The sequence below is a fragment of the Pogona vitticeps genome, chromosome 1 (genome assembly GCF_051106095.1).
Source record: "Pogona vitticeps strain Pit_001003342236 chromosome 1, PviZW2.1, whole genome shotgun sequence".
Taxonomy (NCBI): domain Eukaryota; kingdom Metazoa; phylum Chordata; class Lepidosauria; order Squamata; family Agamidae; genus Pogona; species Pogona vitticeps.
In genome coordinates, this window is record NC_135783.1 from 274355859 (window position 1) to 274380519 (window position 24661).

Consider the following 24661-nt stretch of genomic DNA (forward strand, 5'->3'; position numbering starts at 1 on the left):
CCCAACAGCATGAACTGAGGATGAGGCAATTTGAAGTGGAGGAAAGATTAGAGAGAGAAAGAAGGGAGGAAAGGGAAAGGCAAATTGAAATGGAGGAAAGGGAAAGAGAGAAACAGAGACAATTTGAATTGGCATTGGAGAGAGAGAAAATGGCGTTTGAATTAAAAAAATTGGAACTGATGAATCAGAACAATAATAATAATAGGGATTCTGAGGGAGGCCAACTGTCTAAAGCTGACCTGAAGAAATTCCCTGTGTACCACAAGGGAGATTGTCCTGAGGTGTTCTTTTCCTTAGTGGAAAGAGCGTTTGTGGACTTCTCAGTGAGGGAAACTGAGAAGATGACCATCATGCGATCTTTAATCAGTGGTAGCCTGGCTGAGGTTTATGCCGAGATGCCTGAGGAACTGATGAAAGATTTTGCAGAGTTTAAAAAACTGGTGTTTGCCAGACATGGGATAAATGCGGAGCAGCTGAGACAAAGATTCAGGTCCCTCACAAAAAAACCAGAGCAGACTTTTACCCAAGTGGGGGCCCAACTGGTGAGGCTGCTTGAGAAATGGCTATCGCAGGAAGGAACAGAGACCTATGAGCAGCTTAAAGACTTGATAGCACTGGAACAGTTCTATTCAGTCCTGCATGGGGAATTGAAATTCCAGGTGAGGGAAAGGAAACCGAGGTCTGTGGCAGAAGCCGCAGAGATCGCAGATTTTATTTCCCAAATAAGAAAGCCCTTGGGTGAGGGGAAATCTGTAGGTAAACCCAAAGAAACCTACAGCAAGTACTCTCAGGGACCAGGGAAAAGCCAGCAAGGGGGAGGGGCCCATGGTGAAGGGAAGCCCTCAGACATGAAACTAAGACCTCAGATTTTGGAGGGAAAACCAAAACAAGATGAGAGAGAGTCAAAATACACCAGAAAATGTTATTTCTGTCAGGGAAAGGGTCATCTGATCTCAGAGTGTGAGAAATTGAAGCAGCTAAAAGGAATGGTGCCTCAGAATTCTAGTGGGACCAAGCCAAAAGCTGTGTTCTGTGTCCAGAAGGAGCAAAGCTCAGTGTCCCTGAGGGAGCCTGTTGCCATGGCTACTCAGTCTGGAACAGCTACCTCTGCTGATCAGGCTGAGGAAAATGGTCCTCTTATAGAGGTAAAGCGCTGCTTGCTGATAAAAACAGATTCTCAGTTGTTTGAGACAGCAGGGGTGGACGTAGGAATACTTGACCGTCAGTATAGGGGGCTGCGGGACACTTGTTCCCAGGTAACCCTGTGCCATCCAGATATCATCCCTAGGGAGTTTATAATCCCAAATGAGAGCATGAAGGTGGCAGGGATTGAGGGGCAGGTAATCTCTCTGCCAGTAGCAGAGGTACCTGTCAACTTTCAAGGCTGGAGGGGAGCTTGGCGGCTAGCGATTTCATCGACTCTGCCAGCAGCCGTGCTCGTGGGAAATGACCTGGCTGAACATGTGAAACGGGTGCTAGTGATTACACGCTCACAAGCCACCACGGGGACAGTTCAGGGGGGTAATGATGAGCCAGAGACGGAAGCAGAGGGGAGTTCAGAAGCTGTGGTGGAAACCTTAACCACAGACAGCAGATTTGGACAGGAGCAGAAGGCAGACGCCACTCTCCAAAAGTGTTTTGAACAGGTGACTGACGCCCAGCTAACACCTGAAACCCCAGTGAGATTTCTGGAGAAAAAGGGGATTTTATATAGAGAAACCCTGAGGAATATCTCAAAAGGGGGAGATGGGATCAGAAGTCAGCTGGTGGTACCTGAAAAGTATCGCCCCATGATCTTACAAAGGGGGCACTCTGACATGTTTGCTGCGCACTTAGGAGTGAACAAAACACAGCAGAGAATCACACAGAATTTCTACTGGCCTGACATAGGGAAGCAGATCAGGGAGTTCTGTAAACAATGTGATGTGTGTCAAAGGCAAGGGAATAACCGCGACAGGACCAAAGCAAAGTTGTGCCCTTTGCCTGTGATTGACACTCCGTTCAAATGCATAGGGGTGGATATTGTGGGACCTTTGCCCAAGGCCACAAAGAGGGGGAACAGGTTCATTCTAACAATTGTGGACCATGCCACAAGGTATCCTGAAGCCATACCCTTGACTAACATTGAAACTAACACAGTGGCCGATGCTTTGGTGGGGTATATGTCCAGGATGGGATTTGCCTCAGAGATAATCACAGATTTGGGCGCATCGTTCACATCAAAGCTCATGAAACGCTTATGGCAAATCTGTGGGATTAAGCACAAGGAAACCACTGCTTATCATCCTGAAAGTAATGGGTTAACTGAGAAGTTCAATGGGACTCTAATGCGCATGATTAGGGCTTACTTGGCAGAGAATCCAAACAATTGGGACCAGAAGCTGCAATCCCTTTTGTTTGCTTATCGATCAGTGCCACAAGCCAGTACCGGGTTTAGTCCATTTGAACTTTTATTTGGGAGAAGGGTGAAAGGGCCCCTTGATTTGATCAAACAAAATTGGGAGCAGATCACCCAGGATGACCCACAAGACGTTGTGACATACATAGACACCTTGATGAATGACCTAAGGAGAAATCTAGAGCTGGCAGCAGAAAACCTGCAAGCTCAGAAGGTCAGACAGAAAACATGGTATGACCACAAAGCTAGAGAGAGGCACTTTGACCCAGGGGAGGAAGTGCTTTGGCTTAGGCCCTGCAGAGAGAATAAACTGCAGCTCAAATGGGCAGGACCATATAGGGTCATTTCCAAGATGTCAGACCTGAACTACCTAATAGAGCAGGAGGAGAACCAAGCAAGGAGGGTGGTTCATGTGAATGCCCTAAAACCCTACTACAGAGGGGAACAGAGGGTTTTATTCGCGATAAAAGCAGCTGAGAGTGAGGAAGCTGAATTACCCTTCTGGGAGGGTAGAGGGGAAGTAAAATACAACCCAGAGGAGGTAAAGATCAGTCCTGCACTCACCCAAGACCAGCAGCAAGAACTAAAAATGCTGCTTAGTAAATATCAACAGGTGTTTTCCAACAAGCCGGGGATAGTGAAGGGAGTGATGCATCGGATCCACACAGGGGATGCACCCCCGCAGGCAGTATCCCCATACCGAGTAACGGGACCCTATAAGGACAAGGTGCGGAAGGAGCTGGACGAGATGCTGAGGGAGAACATAATCGTCCCCTCTTCTAGTCCTTGGTCCTCTCCGATAGTCCTTGTGGACAAGCCTGATGGGAGCATTAGGTTTTGTGTCGATTACAGGAAGTTAAACCGTGTAACCACTCCTGATGCCTACCCAATGCCCAGGCTAGACAACCTGATTGAAACCATAGGGGGTTGTCGGTTCATCTCATCATTGGACCTGGTAAAGGGATATTGGCAATTAAGAATTGATCCCAGGGATCAAGAAAAGACTGCCTTTTGCAGCCCTTTTGGTCTCTATGAGTTTCGAGTCCTGAGCTTTGGTCTCAGAAATGCACCAGCCACATTCCAAAGGCTGATGGACCAGACCTTGGCAGGGCTCAGTGACTTTACAGTGGCCTACATTGACGACATAGGGATCTTCAGTAATACCTGGGAAGATCACCTGATACACCTGGAGTTAGTGCTGCAGAGGTTAAGTGCAGCAGGGCTAACAGTAAAGGCCAGCAAGTGTCAGCTGGGTAGCCCAGAAATAAAATACTTGGGTCACATGGTAGGGGGAGGAATGATAAGACCCCTGGAGGCCAAAATAGAAGCTGTTCGTGATTGGCCTAGACCCAACACCAAGAAAAAAGTCAAATCATTTCTTGGGTTGGTGGGCTACTACAGAAAGTTCATCCCGAGGTTTAGCGAGATTGCGGCTCCGCTGACCGATCTGACGAGGAAGACGGCTGATGACCGCATCCCGTGGACCAGCGACTGTGAGGCGGCGTTCCAGAGGTTGAAGGAGGCGTTAATCAACTATCCTGTCCTGCGTGCTCCAGACTTCGACCGGGAGTTCATCATCTACACCGACGCATCTAACAGCGGGGTAGGAGCAGTTCTGTGCCAGGAGGATGAGAATGGTGACCAGCATCCAGTGTCCTACCTGAGTAGGAAACTTCAAAAAGGTGAGAGACATTTGGCAACCGTGGAGAAGGAGTGTTTGGCCATAGTCTACGCGATCCAGAAGGCCAAGCCTTACATCTGGGGAAGACATTTTATTCTGTGTACTGACCATTCACCATTGCAATGGTTAAAGACAATGAAAACCCACAATAGCAAACTTATGAGGTGGGCTTTAAACCTACAGGACTATGACTTTGAAGTGAAGGTGGTCAGAGGGTCAGTGAACTGTGTTGCTGACGCCTTATCAAGAAGACCTGAAGATTGAAGACGGCGAAAGAACATGGACTATGTGTATATAATGATGACAAACAGTTAAATGTACCTGGTTTTGAATTTGGTTTGTATGAATAAAGGTAAATTGATGTAATGTATATGGTAAATGTTAAAATGCATAGTTGTTATGGTTAACTTAGAATGTAAGTATGGGTAAGTATAATATGGTATGTATAACTGTTGTTGTGTGTTTTATCAAGGTTGTTTTTTGGTGAAAAGCACCTTAGCTTTCCCCCTACAAAACAACTTATAAAGAGGGGAGGTGTTACATACAGCACTGATGTTACCTGTCTGTCATGGGTTTGGAGGGAAAGTTCCATCCTATGGGGAGTGGAAGGCGGGACATCAGGAGGAGGGGCTGTACTATATATATATGTGATGCCTGTGTGGTGAGTGAGAACACATTGAGAGACACTGAGAGACACTGTGAGACTCTGGGACGTGACGAAGCAGCAGCTGGGAAGAAGAAGCTGTTGTGGGAGTCTGTGTGTCAGACAGGGTACTTCTGTGTGTCAGAGTACCAACCTGATAGGTTCAGGTGTCTGTATGGTTAGCCAGAACTGATAGGTTCAGGGTCTGTGCTTCAAGTTAAGGGTTCTGTGTGAACCAAACTGTATGCTTGTATGAGTGAGAATAAGCCACGTTACTTTATCTATTCACCTGATTGTTTATTTTTACCTGTGTGTATTTAAAATAAACCTTATTCTTTTTATTGTTTAAAAATCCATCCCTGGTCTGTGTGACTTCTTACAGGGAATGGTTGGTGGCAGCTTAGTGTAACTGTGTGACATATCCCAGTAGGTCTGGGTTTGTCACAGCCAGGTGTTGCTAAAGACCCCTATGTCATCGATATAAGCTACTGTGAAGTCACTAAGCCCTTTCAGAGTATGGTCCATGAGCCTTTGAAACGTTGCTGGTGAGTTTCTCAGGCCAAAACTGAGGACTCGCAATTCAAACAGGCCAAATGGACTACCAATTGAGCTTTTCTCTTGGGCCTTAGGTTCACTTCTTCCTTCACTCATCTTACTTATGTCATCAAGCCTAGGCCTAGGATAAGCATCAGGTTTGGTTACTGAATATAGCTTGCTGTAGTACACACAGAACCTGACACTGCCATCCGGCTTGTCTATTAAAATTACAAGGGCTAACCAAGCGCTAGATGAGTGTACAATACTTTGATCGTTTAGCAGTTCGTCTAGCGTTCTGCGAATATTGTCAAAGTAACAACCTCTTATTCTATGTGGTGTCACAGACTGAGAAGCATTCCCTATGTCAGTCCTGGGTAGCACTCCCTTGTCAACACCAGGTTTATTTGAGAACACTTCTTGAGGTTTTGTAACCAGTGTTCTGCAACTATTCTGCTGTTCTCTGGATAGAGCAGGGCTGATCTGCACTCCTTGTGGATTGAACTTTTGTGGGCCCCTCCCTTCCCCGAAGGGCAACCCATGTTCCTCCTTATCAGCCTCTTTTATTGCCAACTGCATAAGGTTGATCTCTCTGTAATAAGGCTTCAGGGCATTTATGTGAATGACCCCCCTGCCTAACCTTTTCATAAGTTTGGATATATGAGAGGTTCCTAAATCTGTGATTATTTCAGAAGGAAAACCCATCCTACTCATGTAATTCACTAAGGCTTCTGCTACCGTCTGGGTCTCTATATTACGTAATGGGATCGCTTCTGGATATCTCTTGGCATGGTCTACTATAGTTAAAATAAATCTGTTCCCCCTCTTAGTGGCATTGGGCAATGGACCTATGATATCCACCCCTAGACGTGTAAAAGGAGTTGAAATCACTGGTAATGGGCATAGCTTTGCTCTGGTTTTATCACAATTAGAGCCCTGTCTCTGACAAATATGGCATCTTTGACAGAAACTCTTAATATGTTTACCCATATCAGGCCAGTAAAAGTTTTGGGCTATTCTTTGTTTGGTCTTGTTAATCCCCATATGAGCTGAGAAAATGTCTGCATGTCCCTTTTCCAGAATCATAGGGCGATATTTCTCAGGCACCACCAACTGTCTCTTAACTTCAGGCCCCCCTTTTGAAATATTATTTAGTTTTTCCCTATAAAGTAAACCACCCTTAATAATAAAGCGTTCAGGACACTCAGGTGATAAATCTTTATCAGTCACCTTTGCAAAACAGTCTTTTAAGGTGGGATCTGCTGTTTGTTCCTTGACAAAGAGGCTTTTCTGAGGTATTTCAACTGAGAATGCCTCAGGTTGTGGTACAAATTTCTCTGGCTCTTGAGAGTCATTCCCACTACTGGCTTCACTTTGTACTGATTGTGCACGTGTTACCACTAGGGCACTCTTGACATGCTTTGTTAAGTCATTACCAATAAGAAAAGGGGTAGGGATCTCAGAAGACACCCCCACTCTCCACAATCCCTTCCACCCTTGATATTCAATTTTCAAGTCAGCTACAGGTAGTGAAACTAGTTCTGACCCAATCCCTTTCACAGATAGAGTCTGGTCAGCAATCATACAACTTTGTGGTACTATGTCTGAGTGGCATATGGAAATTTCAGAACAGGTGTCTCTCAAAGCTGAATAGTCCTTTTCAAAAACTTTTATCCTGTCCCCAGCAGATTCCAGTAAAGCAGCATTGGTCTGTATGTAATAACAATGGACAACTTCAGCGAGAGGTAGCTCCTTCAATGTATCCAATTCAGAGCTCCTAACTGCCTCTGCCTGGGTTTCCATGACAACAGAGCTTTCACTAGAAGAAGCTTGAGGTTTACTCTGAACACAAAATACAGCCTTTGCTTCTTTTACATTAACTTTCTGAGGTGGAATTTCTTTATTTTGCCTTGTATTAAAACATTGTGAAGCAATGTGGCCTTTCTTTTTGCAAATGAAGCAGATTCTCTCCCCCCATGAGCTTTTCCCATCGAATCTCTCAAGTTTCTCTTTTCCCTCCAAAACTTGTTTACTGTGCTGGCCCTGTTCTGAGGGCTTTTCACTAAAATGGCCGCCTACTTTAGTCTGTCTCTGTGCTTGTTCTTTAGAGAACTTTGGGTCCCATGTTTTCCTCACACTTCTCCCCTCATAACAACTAGGACCCCTTATTTGAGAAATAAAATCAGCTATTTGAGCAGCGTTTCTAACATCAGTTGGTTTTCGTTCTTGAACTAAAAATTTAAGTTCCCCATGGAGTAAAGAATAAAACTGCTCCAGGCCCACAACATTTTTCAATTCCTGAAAGGTTTTTACATTCTCCTGTTCAAGCCACCTATCTAAACACTTTTCTAAGTTAAAACCCAGTTGGGTATAAGATTCATCTGCTCTTTTAGAAAGTTTTCTGAACTTCATTCTGAGATGTTCTGAGTTAATGCCAAAACGATTGTAAACCATTTTTTTATACTCTGAATAATCTTTACTGAGCTCAACTGGCATATCAGCATACACGTCAGCCATTTTTCCACTCAGGAGAGACCTCAAAATTATCATTTTCTCTGTTTCCCTCACAGAAAAATCAGCACAACTACGTTCAAAGATTTTAAGGAAGTTTTCAGGACAATCCCCCTGTTTATATGTAGGAAATTTCTTCAAATCTGATTTTGATAACTGGCTTGGTTCAGTACCAGAATCTCTGTTGTTGTTGTTGTTTTGGTTCAGTAATTCCAATTTCCTAAGTTCAAAAGCCATACGCTCTCTCTCCAGAGCAATTCTTTCCCTTTCTATTCTTTCCTCCTTTTCTATTTGTCTCTCTTTTTCTCTTTCCTCTTTTTCTAGGGCCCTTAATCTAAATTCGTGTTCCTGGGCTAATTGAATTTTCTTAATTTCTGATAACTGTTCACCATTAGCTTCTTCCTGCACTGAGGCAACTCTTCCCTCACCATTTGACTCATCCCCAGACCAGTCTGACATTGCTTGGTCTCTTTGTTCACTCACTTCTGCCATTTGACTGCGCGTGAGAGGCATTTTAATCACACAGAAGGCTCTTTTCTATTTTCAAGCCTCTGTTTAAAACGTCACTTTTTCCTTTCCTGTGCTAAGGTCTGACACTCTTCAACAGGGTATACCAACAGATATGGCTAGGCTTGTTACTGTAGTCTCTAACGGCTTCTGCCCCTTCACTGGGCCTCTTGCCAGATTTAGAGCTACTTTAATTTTTCTGCCCTTGGCTCTACTTCAGACATCCACCACAGCTTCACCTTCTCTCAGGTTCTGTAGTTCACTAGAGAGATCCCAAATCTTCGCTGCCCTTGGTCTGTCTGTCCCTTCAGAGTTCTCCCAACTCTGGACTCTCAGACCAAGTCACAACAGCCTCCTACTTTGGGTCAATCTCCCTCACAAAATGGACCTTCTAGAGCTCATAAGTCAGTTCCCTCACTCTGAAGTTTTAGGTGCCTCTCTACTAGATCTGCTCCCCCCTGGAGACAAATCCTAGAGAGTTACCCACACCCCACTTCAGGTGCTCCTAACTGAAATCCTTTTGCTCTGGTCACACTAGCCAAGGCTTTTCTGGGCAACTGGGCAACTGGACAACTCGTATCCCACACGCTGGCACCAGTTTTGTCGCGACTGCCACCTCCTCTTACGTCACCACTAGAGATGACAGGCCACGAGCTTTCACACACACACACACAGTACTTCTTCGCTGCCACCAACCACACATAAACCTGACTCTTCAGACTTTGTATGGATTTTAAAAATAAAAAGGATGATTTATTGATTACAGACTTAAAATGAAAATCACTGATTAAAAGAATTACTTGTACTACTATATTTATCAGACCTTCACCCTGCACAGTTCTTTATTTCTTAACACACAGTTACACACAGTTCCTTAATCACCTAACCTATACCTAACCCTGTCACTCTCTAATTTTCCAACAACCAACCCTCAACCACCTTCTCTCTCCTTGTACACCCCCCTTATATACACAAGCTCCACCCCTATAAGACCCACCTCCTGCCTTGCCATAGGCCAGGAAACTCCAGCCTTAGCCAAGACAGGCAGGTGACGTCATGGCACACGTCACAGCCTCCTTCAACTGGTCATTGAACAGGGCGACCAATGCCATTTCTGTGCCGTGGCTCGGCCTGAAGCCCGACTGGAATGAATCCAGGGCATTTGTTTCATCCAAAAGGATCTGAAGCTGGTCAGCCAGCACCCTCTCTACCACTTTGCTGACAAAAGAAACATTGGCGATGGGCCTATAATTGTCAGTGTTGTCCGCTGCCAAACTTGGTTTCTTCCTAATAGGCCTAATGAGTGTCTCCTTGAGGAGAGATTCATTAATTACTGGAGAGACCCATTAATTATTGCAGTGGCCCATTTGGTTGCTATAGGCCTGGCTGCTTTGATTAGCCAGGGCAAGGGTCAAGGGAGGAGGTGGTGGCACAACAGTCATCAAGTGTTTTGTCCACCATATCTGGCGTCACAGGCTGAAAGAGATCGAGTCTCATCGGGCAAGGCTGAGCGCTGAATGTCTCTGCTCGATCTACTGTGTTCAAAAAAGGAGAGAGCTCCTGGTGGATGGCCTCCACTTTAGATTTTAAAAACACTGCAAATTAGTCAGGTGAAATACTAGTAGGAGGCCTATCAGTTAGACCAATTCCAGATAGATAGCAGACTATATGGAAAAGTTCCACCTGCTGATTTGAAGCATCAGTTATCTGGACAGTGAAGTGAGCTCGACTGGCAGCCCTCACCTTAGTAAGGTAATGGTTAGTCGCAATCCTGACAGCTTTCCAATTATATTCCATCGGGTTCTATCTCCAATTGCATTCTCCTATTCTGCTTCATAGCTCATGGCTTCTGGCTAAACCATGGCGCTGGACGAGCTCTGCAACGGAGAGGGTGTTTAGGAGCAATTGTGTCTTTTGCTACTCACATACCTGAATAATGCTTTTTTATTGCTTTTAGTGTCCCTAGCTAACCTCAGCTCATTCTCAGCTTTTGCCTTCCTAATGCCATCCCTGCATTTCTTTGCTACTTGTCTCTACTCATCCTTGGTGGCCTGGCCTTCGTTCCACTTCCTGTACATGTCTTGAAGAATGTTTGCACACGATAGAGCTATAGGGGTTTTCAGAAAGGAGTTAATTTAAAAGTGTGAGCAGGGAGAGTGTTCTAGTCTCACTCCTTGTTTGTTACTTTCTCCACCGAGTCCGTCTGAAGAGGAAAGCCTCTGTTGCCCAAGGAGTATTTCCACACGATTGAGATCTTGAAAAAGTAAGGTGCCCAACTGTGTGAAAAGGCTTCATGTATAGCAGACTGTTTGGTTTCACACTGTTTTTCTTTAGGCAGGGACACCGTGACAGCACTAATGATACCTCAGGTATTTGTTTTCCCCATTCTGGTATAAAAAGTTTCATTTTCACAGCTGCTGCTTTATTTGCGGTTGCAATGTCCAGACATGAATTAAACTCATCTTTATAGAGTTTCCATGACTGAGCTTGAAAGTTTAAAGTGCTTGATGGCTTCAGGACTTCCAGCCTCCCCCCCCCCCAATTTACTTTTTAACCAACTCACAACCTCTTGTTTTTCTTCTGTTTAGTGTTTAGTAATCATTGCCATGTTTCAATGTCGTGGGATTGCAGGTTACAGAATAGAACAATCCTTGCTTTCTGGACACCATTTAAGTTTATTTAAGCCAAGAGTTTGTCTGGCTATGGCTCCAATGTCCTTAGGTCAAACCCTGGGGCAGAACTCCCCATGAATTTTTCATTCCTTCCAAGAAGCACGGTCTATTCAGGATGTATGTAGTGCCTCTTCCACACTGTTACATTTGGGAGTTGCGAGCCCAGCAGTATCTGGACATACTCTTTGGCTGGCCCTGCTTCAGATGTTCTGTATGAATAAGTAATGATTGTATACATCTAGGCACAATTCACAGTGCTAGTTCTAAGTAAGTAAGTAAGTAAGTAAGTAAGTACGTACGTACGTACGTACGTACGTACGTACGTACGTACGTACGTACGTACTAAGCCCAGAGGGTTAGATATAGTTCTAACATCTGAGATCCATCCTTTGTGTGAAATAGGACATTGAAAGTACAGGAAATTCAAGAAAATCTGCTAAGCATTCTTACTAGAGAACAAACACTGTTGGCTGCTGAGCAGGATGTACTTCCAATTAAACCTGTGTAGGATTACTCTGTAGGTAGTCTCGCACTCCATCAGCTAGTATTTCAGACTGAAGGTTAAATTAAAATATTGCATTCTCATCCTCCGAACAGACAGGAACAAGCTGTGACTGAGCAAATTCTTTGTTCTATGTGTACAAGACTTCTAGTTTGCTGTGATGGCTGGTGAAAATGCACCTCTGTAGAGAGGCTGTTAGGGAGCCAGGAGGCAACTGAGACGGGGAGATATTTTAAAATATAAATAATGCATTAAATATGTATATAGGAGACATAGGAGCCTCCTTGAAGAGTGAAAAGCATTGCAGGTACACTTGGGCGTACACTCAGAACCAGTGGTGGGATTCAAATAAATTAACAACACTTGACTTCACTCTCCAGGATGTCTGGCTCAAGGTCAGCAACCACATTATCTGGGTTGTCCGGGATATCTAAATCTTTCTGATATAATTCCTCTGTGGATTCTTGCCACTTGTTCTTTATGTCTTCTGCTTCTGTCAGGTCCCTCCCATTTTTGTCCTTTATCATGTCCATCTTTGCACAACATGTTCCTCTAATATCTCCAATTTTCCTGAACAGATCTCTGGTTTTTCCTTTTCTGTTATTTTCCTCTATTTCTTTGCATTGTTCATTTAAGAAGGCCCTCTTGTCTCTCCTTGCTATTCTTTGGAAGTCTGCATTCAATTTTCTGTAACTTTTCCTATCTCCCTTGTATTTTGTTTCCCTTCTCTTCTCTGCTATTTCTAAGGCCTTGTTGGACAGCCACTTTGCTTTTTTGCATTTCCTTTTCTTTGGGATGTTTTTTGTTGCTGCCTCCTGTACAATGTTACGAGCCTCTATCCAAAGTTCTTCAGGCACTCTGTCCACCAAATCGAGTTCCTTAAATCTGTTCTTCACTTCCACTGTGTATTCATAAGGGATTTGGTTTAGGTTATATCTGACTAGCCCAGTGGTTTTTCCTACTCCCTTCAGTTTAAGCTTGAGTTTTGCTATGAGAAGCTGATGATCAGAGCCACAATCAGTTCCAGGTCTTGCTTTTGCTGACTGTATACAGTTTCTCCATTCTTGGCTGCAGAGAACATAATCAATTTGATTTCAGTATTGCCCATCTGGTAATGTCCATGTATAGAGTCGCCTCTTGTGTTGTTGGAAAAGAGTGTTTGTGATCACCAGCTTGTTCTCTTGGCAAAACTCTATTAGCCTTTGTTCTGCTTCATTTTTAACTCAAAGGCCAAACTTCCCTGTTGTTCCTTTTATCTCTTGGCCCCCTACTTTAGCATTCCAATCCCATAAAATGAGAATAACATATTTCTTTGGTGTCAGTTCTAGAAGGTGTTGTAAATCTTCATAAAATTGTTCAGTTTCAGTCTCCTCAGCATTGGTGGTTGGTGCATAAACTTGGATTACTATGATGTTGAAAGGTCTGTCTTGTTTTCTGTAGGATTAGTATTAGATGCTCCTTACTAAAGTTCACTTTCATCAAAGCCAAACGTGGCGGTTGAATCCGTGAATGCTTCTGTTTCATTTCTAAAGGGAGAGGCCAGGAATAAAGCAAGATCTCTCCCCACCCACCGGATCATTCCGCCCAAGCCTCACCAAAACTCTTAGGATCTCACTGTACAATGGTCTCGTTAAAATCAATAGAACGTTCCATTGATTTTAACAAGACGCTTGTGCAGTGAGATCCTAAGAGTTTCGGTGGGGCTTAATTCACCTATGTCCATACAGGATTGCGACTTTTTGCCGATTTGACTGCTTTGCTCTCTCTCTCTCTCTCTCTCTCTTGTTTTCTTTTTGACCGGTGTGTACTTTTATGTGTTGTGGCTTAAACCCTGTCCCTCACCTGGCGGGAAAGAAATGCATGGCACGAGGATCATCATCAAGAGGACAGACCATCTTCCCCCTCTTCAAACAACAACTGAAACAAGTGTAAAAATTGCAATCCAATCCCTTTTTTGGGGGGGAGGGGGACACCTCTGGATGAATGGTGGGATTTCTATGCCAGGTCAGCAGGGAACTAGGAGGCGGCGGGTCCAGATTCACAGAGTGTGGAGGTGACCATGGGACCGAAGGAGGGAAGTCTCAGTGCAGGACGCATCAAAGGATGGGTGCCTAAGGCCAAGCGCAAGGGCTAGCCGGTGTCTGGGCGACGAGATCCCGAGGAGGGAGCTGATTATTTAAATCGCTTGACAAGAATCTGGGGATTGGAGGCTTGCTTGGTCACCAGCTGCTATAATCACTCCAGCGCCCACGTCACTGCACCACTGTGCCTCCAGTTGACTCTTCACTGCGAAACCCACCCAAGCAGTAGTAGTAGCCACGGCGGCGGCAGCAATCCACAGCAGGGACAAGTCCCAAAGCAGAGCGAGCCCCCTCCCCCATCACACATATAGAAGGAGGGAAAGAAGGAGGGAGGAGGGAGGGAGACAGACAAGCAGGCAAGCAAGCAAGCAAGCAAGGAGGGAGGGCAACGGAGGGGGGTGTTTTCCTCTCTCTCTCGTCCTAGCTGGCTCGCTCTTTTTTTGTTGTTGTTGCTCTCGTGCTCTCTCTCGCTCACTCGCTGTCCCTCTGTCGTCGCTTGTTGTGGCTGTTAAATTTTAAACTGCCGCTTCCAGTATGGTGGGAGCAGTGATGGGATTCAGCAGGCCAACAAACGGTTCTGCAGAACTGATAGTAGATTAGGTATAGGTTCTATAGATCCGGTGCGAACCGGCTGAATCCCACCAGAAGTGTTGCAGTGCAATCTTGTTGTTGAGCAGAATGAGTGAACCGTTCTTAATTTGTTTTTAGCTAATTGTTGCTGTTAAAGTGTTTGTCTCCTTGATTCCCCACTAGAGGGAGAAAGGTGGGATTCTGGTAGGAAAAAATCCCAATAAAATAATGAATAAATAGATGTCACATAAATGTAAATAAATCTCTCTGTGTGTCTTACTCTTGCTTTCTCTGTCTCTGTTTTACACCCACCCATTGGAATATGCATACAGCAAAATTACTTCATGGAACATTGTATATTTTGGTCTTCAGTATTATCATGTGCTGTCTAACTATATAATGTACTTGCTGATGTTTTACAGCATACACATATGTTTAAACTGTGCCCTGAGCTGTTTACATTAGCATGTTATGTTTCTTTACCATCATAATTATGTGTACAGGGCACCTCTGTATGATGATATATTTGTTTTCCCTGAACATGCTGCATCTTACTAGGAGAATTTTTCATACTGAAATATGACAACATGCAAATCTAATTCAACAATAATGGTCTGTACATACTGTAACCTGTGTATAAAGCAGTCTCTGGGCAGTTTACAATTTAATTATGCAGGCTACACATTGCCTCCCACCAGCAAGCTGGGTATTCAATTTACCGATCTCGGAGGGATGGAAGGCTGAGTGAACCTTGAGCTGGTAACCTGGGATAGAACCTGACTTGCGAGCAGAGTTTAATCATTGTGCCATGACGGTTGGAAGTGGTAACTGGGCAGTCATCAGAAACTCGATGGCTAGGATCTGAATTACAGTCTGTTGATTTAGGATCAAGAAATTGGAAACACTGCTTTTTTGGATTACAATTCCTCTGAACTCCACAGACAAACAGAAATAAAAAGGTTCTAGAGCAAATTAAGCCTTTTATTTTGGACATATTATGGGACCATAAGGCTCACTGGAAAATACTGTATTGCTAGAAAAGGTTAATAGGGCCTTTTGGAAGTAATTAATTCATGAGTTGAGCATGACTTAGTACATAACAACAATAAGAGGAAATAGTAAATCCCCCCACTTAATTTGTTTTCAGGTTTGATACTCTGAATTAAATTAATTTATCTTAAAGCAGGTGATGGATTGATAAAATTAATTCAACTTCAAGAAAGTTCTCCCTTTCCTATTTTGCTACTGTTCTATTCATGCATTCTTCACTGTTCTCTGCAAGCTCTCATTCCACAAGACACATCTTTGTCAGACAGGCATCTAAACATATTGTATAATTTCTGCAGTACCACATATGGTATTGTTTATACTAACTGCATACGAGCAGTAAAAAGCCCACTTGACTATTCCTGGAAAGTTTTTATCCTGTGTAAGTCCACAGTCTTTCACTAGATAGATGGACTTGCAGTTCTGGGACTGCACATTATTAGTACCATTAAACTTGATGAAGTATACCCAGCAAATGAGGGGGGGGGGACACATTGTGTGTGTGTGTGTGTGTGCCTGCCTGCCTGCCTGCCTGCCTGCCAGCAGGGTGACCCTGAATGTAATCCACTCAGGAAGCTTCCAGCTGCATAAATGAGGGGGAGTTTCCACCAGTTTCCTCTACTGCTCATAGTGTCACTTGCCACAGCATTCACACCACTTCCAGCTTCATCCAGAGCACATTTTTAGGAAGCATTTGAGTCTGGGGGAGGGGAAACAACAACTTCTTGCTCATTCTACCACTAGCTTTCTTTGGTCTGTAAGCAAAATGTTTGAATCCAAACTATTTTTGGTTCTTTTTTAAAAATATTTTATTCATTTCTACAACTATAACAAAAACAAAATCATATACATAAAACATATAAACTCAAATACAATAACTGTGTTCCCCACCACCATGTACAGGACCTCTTGCCATATTCTTCTTCTTCTTCTTCTTCTTCTTCTTCTTCTTCTTCTTCTTCTTCTTCTTCTTCTTCTTCTTCTTCTTCTTCTTCGTCTTCTTCTTCTTCTTCTTCTTCTTCTTCTTCTTCTTCATCATCATCTTCATCTTCATCTTCATCTTCATCTTCATCTTCTATTGGCCTCTTCTCCAGAACTGCATAGATTCTTGATTTGGAGCTTTCCCTTTCCCCCTTATTAGCACATATTCCAAAAATTTGCCCCATATTACATAAAAATTGTTCTTTTTCAACTCTCCTTTCTTCATCTTTAAATTACAGGTTAATTTATCATTTATTGCTATATTCCATATTTCTTTATACCATTCTTCAATTTGTAATTCAGTCTTTAATTTCCATTGCCTAGCAATAATCAATCTAGCTGCTGTTATTAGATTAGTTATCAATTCTTTAGTCATTTCGTCATATTCCACGTTCTCATATATTGATAACAGAGCAATCTCAGCCTTACATGCTATATCTTTTCCACACATATTGCTTAATTCTTTGAAAATTTGTTTCCAAAATCTTTGTACCTATTTTTGGTTCTGATCCTGGGATCCCTGCTTGTGGCCATGTTCAAATATGAAAAATTGTTCCACTGAAGATAGTCAAACTATTCATCTTTCTAGTGGTGTTTGTCCATGGGAAAAGAACAGTGGTATAGTTAAGTAATTTTAGCATTTACTTGTAATGGTCTTTTTAGGTACAGTGTGTATATTATTTTGGTTGTAACACACACAGCCCAGCCATTCATGCTTTATACTTCCTTCTAGATTCCTGTTATGGTAGGAAACAACAAAACAAAAAGTATTTGCTAATGCAGATACTGTAGATACTCGAGTATAAGCCTAGTCTTTCAGCACAATTTTTTTCTGAAAAAGCACCCCTCAGCTTATAATCGAGTCAGTGTTAGAATTACATGTTCTCCCCTGCAGTGTGGGTGTTCTCCGGACTCCCCTGCTCATCTACGGGTGCCTGCAGCCTCTGTGGGTGGTCCAATGACCCAGGTTAAGTACACTGCATTTCCGTTTCCAGGACACTCCCATCCTCCTCCTTCTGCATATTCTATGTACTGTACCCACCTTCCTCCTCCCACCTTTCTCCTCCATCCTCCATCTCCCTCTATCTTGTTACGCAGCAGTAGAGCAGTAGATAAGCGCAGCATCCGGTATGAGTCCTCCCTCCACAGGCAGTGAAGTGTGTCTTGCAGCTCGGAAGGGCAGTATCTTCAAAAACATTTAACCTACTGATACCTCAATTAATGTAATTTTATTGGTGTCTATTTTTATTTTTGAAATTTACCAGTAGCTGCTGCATTTTCTACTCTCAGCTTATACGCGAGTCAATAAGTTTTCCCATTTTTTTGTGGTAAAATTGGGTGCTTCGGCTTATATTTGGGTTGGCTTATACTCAAGTATGTATGGTAAGTACAAATATTCTTAACATATGTCACATGCTTGGCAGAGAGGAAAAAGTAAGTTGGAAGGAAGGAGGTCAAGTTGCCCTGCCCATAATTAGGTCTTTCTTTCTTTGGTTATGTCAGAGGTGTTCTGGAAAATTGATAATTCTTTTATAATTAGCAGAGTTTCGAATATAAACAATAACTACAAAGAGAAAACATGAAAGAATAGTTCAAGTCTCAGAACCATCTCCTTCGCTGTAACTAGCACTTTTAAAAATCACTCTGGAAGCATTTTAGGTAGAAAAGAAAGCTATCTTTACTTACATTTGTGATCAGTAGTTATAAACAGAAGAATAAAAGGAAGGTTGCAGTCTCCACATGTGGGATAAACTACCTCTATGACTGCAAAGGTCATAGAGCCCGGGAGCAGAGAGGCTAAACAAAGCAAGCAAGACAAACAGGAAGAGGAGGGTCAGAAGCATAGAGGATTGCTTTAAATGCCACTGACAGGGAAAAGAACTCTGGAAATTTTGCTACTAAAAATTTAACTAAGTCACCTTAGTTTTTGAAAGCTCCATCCCACTAATAGCCAGTGCTAACTGTATGCAAGATTGTTCAATTACTCCAACAAGAAGCACCACAGTAAGTTAATAAATATATCTGATAATTATAATTATAATTTTTGCCCAATAAAGGGCAACTTCAAGAGTATTTGGGGCTGCTGGCATCAAGTCTTCCATTAGATATTTTGAGGGGCATAGATTATATTTAGAGATGGGAACAAAGTGCCAGAATGAACCACAAATTGTCCCCCAGATTGAATCAATCCATCAAATCAAAACAACGAATCAATTCATCGTTTGCCGGGTCTTTTTTTAAAAACTTTCCTTCAAGAGGAAGAAAAGCAGGGATCAAAATGATTGTGCAACTGCATGATTGCTTTGATCCCTTTCCCCCTCCTCTTGATAAGCCCCTTGGGACAAGAAGGGTGAAAGCAGGGATCAAAGTGGCCGGGGCTTAGCAAAAGGAGAGGGAAAACATGAATCAAACCGATCACTTTGTTCCCTGCTTTCCCCCTCTACTTGCTAAGCCTGGTGGAGCTCAGAAAAAGGAGGGGGAGAGCAGGGATCAAAGCGATCCCACAGTGGTTGGGGGATCCCTTTGAGCCCTTCCCTCATCTTTTATGTTGTGCAGGCATAGAAAGAGGAGGAAATGGGAACCAAGCCAACCCCCACCCATGGGGGTGAGATTCCTTTCGGGCAGGCTTTAGCAAGCTGCCAGAAGCGAAAATCCCTCTCTGCTTATGCCCCTGAGGAACAGCTGATCTGCAGGGGCATAAGGAGATAGGGAACAAAGGGACGAATATTAAAGGCTTATATTCATATTCTCTGAACCCCAAGAATACAAAGCAACGAATATCTGACGAGTCAGGGATATTTAACAAATATCCTGATTCGTTTTTATATTTGTCCCCATGTCTAATTATATTACATGGGTTTGTTTGCAATTCTCCTGACTCACAAAGGATTGTGTTGGTGCTTTGAATGACCCATAGCCTATAACGTGACTTCTAAGCAACCCAATTCTCCATGTGATGAGTGCTAGACTTTCCTGGACTAGTTCTTTCTTTCCACATTATAGTCCTGGCATTCTTCAAAATTCACAGACGTTATGAAAAAACGTATCCTTGATTTTAATCTGAGAGGGGTGGAGTGGTAGCTAAGGAGTAGATGTGCATTTGATCTATGTGCTTTTAGTCATTTGCTATTAGCTGCTACTTCTCGTAAGTCGCAGGTACAAATGTCTGCTAGGTAATTGATTTTATCAGCAGAGGTTGGATTCAGGCATCCGGCAACAATTCTGTGGCTTTCATTAAGCCCTACATCAATCTGTTTTGCATGGGCTGAGTATCTGCCTGCAGATTAGCACAGGGCCAAAGCTGCAGCTTTTCATGTTTGTGTCTGTGTGCCCCAAATGGATGCTGATACCTTTTGAAGCATATTGTTCATTGTAGAGACCTTTTGCTTTGTATTTTGAAAGTGTTTCTTATAGGTCAGTATAGGAGTGAAAGTACCGTAATCTATCTGGGGCCAAAACAGGGAGCTAATGAGTCACTTGAAGATTCCAAGATCCCTGTGGATGGCACATTTTCGTGTCTCGTAAGTTAATTTCTATCATAAAATCACCATGTTTTTCTAATCTGTCTGTAAGGATATGTTCTATCACCTGAAAGATGTCTGCTTGAGAAGCAAGTGTGAGATTGTCACTATAAATTAAACTGTCAGTGCCTTTGGTGGGATCATTGTGTACACGCTAAACAAAATAGGAGCCAGAACCCTACCCCGAAGTAGAGCATTCTTTTGAGTCCTCCTTTGGCTGCATTTGTTGAGAATTTTGGTTAAACGTGTATTCTCATAACATTAGCAGAGTAAGGAGATATTACTTTTCATAGATACTATGACACTGAGAAGCAATGACAAACCTAGACAGCATCTTAAGATGTGACATTGGGATCACAAAGAGTTGGACCCCATGGAAGATGTCCTGGCTGGAGCCAGTGGGCCAGACCACCCTTTTAGTGGCAGGAGATATTTTCCTACCTGCAGCTCCCCCCATGGGATGAAGAGGTGGAGCAGGAGGAAGAGCACATGGCTGCCTTAGAGCCAGCGAAGGAAGATGATGAGAGGAAAGAGAGGGGGCCCGAGTGGTAAAAAGTGGGAGCAGGAGAAAGGAGGGGCAGATGGATAGGAGAAGGCACAGGAGAGTGTGGAGTGGGAGGCCTGTCAGGCAGAGGCAACTATAGGAGTGATGGAGACAGACAACCACTCTCATGCTGCCTGGGGGTGGATTGAGTGCAAAGGAGTGGCAAATGGGTGCCCCTCTATACACCGCTAGAGGAGGCAGAGCAGGACCAGTGGGCAGAGAAGACATCGAAGCCTCCCTATTGGGGAGAGCAGCAGTGATGGGAGAGGTGAAGGTGGGGTGAGAAAAGGGTCGGAAGAACCATGACTTCAGCCAGACCCCCCCATCACCACCAACATGGACACAACTAATCTAACGCATGCTGAGTACTCCACCCTGGACCCAACTCTTGCTGCGAAGGGAGAGCCCAAAAAGATCACAGTACAAGGCTGCTTGACCCTGGCAGTCAACCATTCCTTGCTGTGGCATAGTTGTTTCCTCTGTCATCCCTCAGCGAGGCTTAGGGAGGAAAGTAAGAGGGAAGGGACGTGACATCAGTTGCTGTTGTGTGCCATAGAATCACTTTCAATTTATGACGACCCTATGAATTATTTTTTTAAAAATTAGTAATTTGGAAAATAAGTTACAATCCTTTAATCACATAACAAAAAAAGAAAAGAATAATAATTACCTATAAATACAGTGACAGATTTTACTTTCTTGGGCTCCATGATAACTGCATAAGGTGACAGCAGCCAAGAAATTAAAAGACGCCTGCTTCTTGGGAGGAAAGCAATGAGAAACCTTGACAGCATCTTAGAAAGCCAAGACATCACCTTGCTGACAAAGGTCCACATAGTCAAAGCTATGGTTTTTCCAGTAGTGATCTATGGAAGTGAGAGCTGGACCATAAAGAAGGCTGACCACCAAAGAATTGATGCTTTTGAATTGTGGTGCTGGAGGAGACTCTTGAGAGTCCCCTGGACTGCAAAGAGAACAAACCTATCTGTTTTGAAGGAAATCAACCTTGAGTGCCTGAAGCTGAGGCTCCAATACTTTGGCCATCTCATGAGAAGAGAAGACTCCCTGGAAAAGACCCTGATGTTGGGAAAGTGTGAAGGCAAGAGAAGGGGACGACAGAGGATGAGATGGTTGGACAGTGTCATCGAAGCGAACAACATGACTTCGACCAAACTCCAGGAGACAATGGAAGACAGGAGTGCCTGGCATGCTCTGGTCCATGGGGGTCACGAAGCGTCGGACACGACTTAATAACTAAACAACAACATAAACACAGTTACACTTCCAATAGTTTTCTTGTCTATGTGTATACTGTTAATAATATTAAACATTGACGACCCTATGAATGAGTCATCTCCAAAATGTCCTGCCCTGAACTGCCCTGCTCAGCTTTGCACACTCAAGCCTGTGGGTGCCTTTAGGGAATCCATCCATCTCCTGTTTCATCCTCCTCTTTTCCTGCTGCCTTCTATCTTTCCAAGCATTATTGTTTTTCCAGCAAATCTTTATTTATTTATTTATTTAATTTATTTATTTTATTTATATCCCGCATATCTAGTCGATTAAGACCACTCTAGGCAGCTGCCCTCATATCATGTGCCCAAAGTAGGACAGCCTCAGCTGCAACATGTTTGCCTCCGGAGATAGCTCGGACTTGATTTGATGTAGGACCCACTTATTTGTCTTTCTTGCAGCCCAAAGTATCCACAAAACTCTCCTCCAGCATCACATTTCAGATGAATCAATGTTTCTCCTAGCAGCCCCCTTAACTATCCACCTTTCATGCCCATACATGATGATCAAAAGTAAAAGAGTGTAGACAATCTTGGTCTGGGTCTCCAGTGACACATCCTTACACTTGAAGATTTTTTCTAATTCCTTCCCTTCTGCCCTTCGTAGTCTCTGTCTTCTTCTGATTTAATAATAATTTTAGAGCTCCAGAGCTGGAAGAGATCCTATGGATCACTGAGACCAGCACCTGCTAAGCAGGCACAGAAGGAAGTTGAATGCTCAACAAAATACGAATATCCCAACTAAATACGAATATATACAAATACGAATATCCCTGCACAGTTGGACTCACTCATCCGCCAGTAGTGGAGGCTCCGTTCATCCTTCCAATCACTCCTGGAGCACCACCTGGCTAGCCATTCCAGGCAGGGAGAGGGAGGATGAGTGTCTCTGCACAGCTGCTGAGTGGCCAGCTGAGCGGGAAGAAAGCAGCGCTCTGGGAGCAAATGGAAGGATGAGTGGGGACGCTGGACCCTTGCTAAGTCCAGTTGTGCAGGGATATTATTTGTACACAAATACCCACATCTCTATGCCCAACCTCTGGCTCTGCAGCCAGATGCCTGAACCACTGAGCTATCCAGCATTTCTTGGCTGCAGTCTCCATTTGGATTGATGATTAAACCAAGATATATCAAATCTCTAACTATTTCAGTTTCTTCATTGTCAATGCTAAAGTTGTATCAGTCTAGGTGGCAGAGTACAATATGGGAAGCCTGAGAATATCCCCCTCTCCCCCCATGCATACATTTTATGTGTCAGCTTAGTTGACACCATCACCTCAAACATGAGGAACCATTTTTCTGCTGCAAGTCCTAGTCTCTTTGAAACAATCAATCCAGGAATCCATGCCAGTAGTGGGTGGGGCTGTAAGAGAAAATAGCGAAGGCCATTCCCTCCCCCCTCCCTCTCTTTCTGGTGTTTACTCTTCTGGTGTGCCCCACCTTCCCTTTTCATCTTTGCCCAGAGGGCTGATGGGTGAAGACAGATTGCTGTTTCTGGAAAGCTGAACTGATTGCTTGTTAAAAAGAAAATATGAGATTAGACAGAAACAACTACATGAAATTATGCACATTTATGTACCCACACCTTTAGGTTCTTGTTTCCTTTTGTAGTCTCCCCCCCTCCCCCAGTTCCAGAAAGGAGGACTGCTTTTCTCCTCTGCCAGGTGGGAGAGCTGCATTAAACTCTGCTGAAGGCAAAAGAATGTTGGTTTTGAGACAGACATTTAGGATGATTATCCATGTTTGCATGGTTTCCAGCTTAGTCACATTTTAATTTTAACTGAGGCTTTGTACTTAATTTTCCTCTGCTATCTTCTATGATAAGTACACCTTGAGTCTTATGTGCCTTAATTATAACTAGAAGTAGGTATTGCTTGGATGTGGATGTGTAGCTGTTACACTTATGTAGAAGAAAGCAGAGCAGAGGGAGTTTGACAGGACTTAGTCAAGTGAAAGGAACTCAGTTCTTGGAATTTCACTGACCATACTCAACTACTGGGGGGGGGGGGGGACAGGATTCATTTAGAGGACCAGAGAGAGAGAGAGAGAGAGAGAGAGAGAGAGAGGTCATAGGTCTTAAGACTGTTCTTTTCACACAGCTGAAAGACCAATGGTTCTGCCACAGAGAGCAAACATTCCACATATGCCCAGGCACTCCTTTATCAAAGATCTGCTTAATTCTTTCTAGTAGAAGGCACAGCTTTTCTTATGCATCACTTTGGACACAATGCATTGCACTGACATTCAGGGATGAATTCACACCTGCAAGGATGCATCCCTGGATCAGATGTAACTTAGTCAAGAGAGGCCGAACTGCATCCCCTCTAGGTTCTCTATTGTTAAAATGTATGCCAGATGCTTTCCAAGCGACACTATGCGATCTTAACCGCATAGCTTCTCTTTCCTGCTCTGCTTCTGTTTGCATCAGGGTTAGAGGTGGGAGAGGCAAACAGCTAATAATAGCACTGATGTGGAGGGGTCTAGAATTTATCATAATCTAACAGGACCATTTTGTAGCATGTTTGTGTCACACTCATAAATCTTGCAGGTTTGAGTGGAAGTTGGTAATCTCTGTTTTCCATTTTGAATTTGAGAATCAGATTTTTAAAAGAACATATTCTGTATGTCTGGGTCAGGCATGTATTTCATGATATGCCCCTTCCATTCACAATATACACATTAGGCTGCATTTAAATTTGATACTATACAGAAAGCTTGATTAGATGCAGATGCCAGTCAGTTTTCAGTCCTCCTTCATCTGTTACTCAATGTGGCATAACAATTAAACCAGTGCAGTTGCTTGATGAAGTGGCCGAACTTCAGATTCCTGCATGTGCTATCTTTGTGTTCTTCTGTTTCACATAAACATCATGTTGTGTTTGTAACTGAAAAGCACCTCAGCACTTTTAAGGTAGCTTAACACTCATCAGGTAATATTTTATGAAACCAGAGAGCTGTGGATACATATTTATTCCACTCTTTCACTCTGACATACAATTAAGTACTTCAACATTTTTCAGACTAAAACTGTTTTTTTTAAAAGAAAGGTTTTTACCAGTGTTACAGTTTTATGTTTGAAGCCAGATGTTAATGTTGAGAATTTGTTAATGTTTTCTGGACGTAAGCAGAGTTAGGAGATATCATGTTGCAAAGACACTATAACGCTGAGAGAGTAAA

The 24661-nt window shown here is 43.3% G+C and overlaps 1 long non-coding RNA gene across 1 annotated transcript in view; it reads right to left on the reverse strand.

The window, feature by feature from the left end:
* The window catches only part of LOC140702467 (uncharacterized), a 46480-nt gene extending 24034 nt beyond the window's left edge, over window positions 1-22446 (reverse strand). The window contains exon 1 of the long non-coding RNA XR_012081654.2: window positions 22276-22446. This is a non-coding gene — a long non-coding RNA (uncharacterized LOC140702467). The remainder of the gene's footprint in view (window positions 1-22275) is intronic.
* Between the last annotated feature and the right edge of the window lie 2215 nt (window positions 22447-24661).